This window comes from Pyxicephalus adspersus, chromosome 6 (assembly GCF_032062135.1).
Source record: "Pyxicephalus adspersus chromosome 6, UCB_Pads_2.0, whole genome shotgun sequence".
NCBI lineage: Eukaryota > Metazoa > Chordata > Amphibia > Anura > Pyxicephalidae > Pyxicephalus > Pyxicephalus adspersus.
Window position 1 is genome coordinate 10,825,535 of NC_092863.1, and position 1,410 is coordinate 10,826,944.

General features: G+C 40.9%; 1 protein-coding gene across 1 annotated transcript in view; it reads left to right on the top strand.

Annotated features, from left to right (window-relative positions):
* Nucleotides 1-1,410, top strand: part of ADA (adenosine deaminase) — a 48,498-nt gene that overhangs the window by 843 nt on the left and 46,245 nt on the right. The window lies entirely within an intron of this gene.

The following is a 1,410-nucleotide window of genomic DNA, read 5'->3' on the forward strand; positions in this document are numbered from 1 at the left end:
AATGCCCCATGGTGTCATAATACCCGAACACCTAGAATGCCCCATGGTGTCATAATACCCGAACACCTAGAATGCCCCATGGTCTCATAATACCTAAACCCCTAAAATGCCCCATGGTGTGTGTCATAATACCTGAAGCCCTAGAATGCCCCATGGTGTCATATTACCTGAACCCCTAGAATGCCAGATGGTGTCACAATACCCGAACCCCTAGAATGCCCCATGGTGTCATAATACCCGGACCCCTAGAATGCCCCATGGTGTGGTATGCTGGGTGTTGTAATACATAGACATCAGGTCAGTTCTTTAAAGTGCCAAGTTAACTAAGAATATGCCAGCGATCATATGCCCCATACATGAATATCTTTCCATTCTACAAATATAAATATTAGTTGCTTGCATAAAAACAGCACATGGCTGTCGAAGAAGTGTCAACCCTTCCAAATTTTCTTTTTTTTTTCTAGCTACAACCTTTCCGATTGTTCATAATAATAGTTGGCAAATTGATAATAGGAAAGCTTTTTGTTTTTATTGGGTCTGCTGGCAAATATTTTAGTACTGGCATAAAATCTGTCAGCATCATTGGGGTTATTAGCAGGAGATGTGGAATGTGTCAGGGTAAGGCCAGTTTGGGTTCATTTATAGTATATATTGTGATTTTACAGGCAGCATTGTATGGTACCAGTGCAGTGTCTACAGGGGGTGTCATTGCTCTAGGTACAGGGTAAGAGCAATCAGGACCTTGGATGTCCCCTAAAAGAGAACCCGAAGATCAATAAGTCAGAACACCTGGTTACATTAAAAAGAAGTCCCAACATGCATTGTGTGGACCCCATATGTCCCTAAAACTGCTGTTGGACCTCATGGTGCTCCAGTAAAATCACCTTTTTCTGTTGGATACTGGATGACTTATTTGTCTCCAGTTTTGCACAAAGACACTGTTGTCGAGCAGCCAAATTGTTGTGAGATGATATTGTGAACTTTTAAAGCTAACCTGTCACTTTGGTGAAAGATAATACAAACAATATAACACCAGGGTGTGACAGAGCTCCATAGTTGGGCAGGTGTATGCTTACCAAAGTGGAGGAGTACTGTGGTATTCTGGAGACTTACAGTGGTATTTCTGTGTGTTACCTGATTGTCCTGTATGATGAATGTGTTTTTTTTATAATCAGGACTAAGGACAATGGTATAGAATTTTTTTTTGTTTTGAATGCAATATTGCATATTAAGATTCAGCAATCTCATTTTGAGCCAGTAGGTGGCGCTGTAGGCCCTGTCAGGGTTTTATTTACCGTATTTTTCGGCGTATAAGATGCTCCGGCATATAAGACGCACCCAATTTTAAAGGAGGAAAATCTAGAAAAAAAAGATTCTGAAAGATTATTCCCCTTCTGATCACCCTGTGCC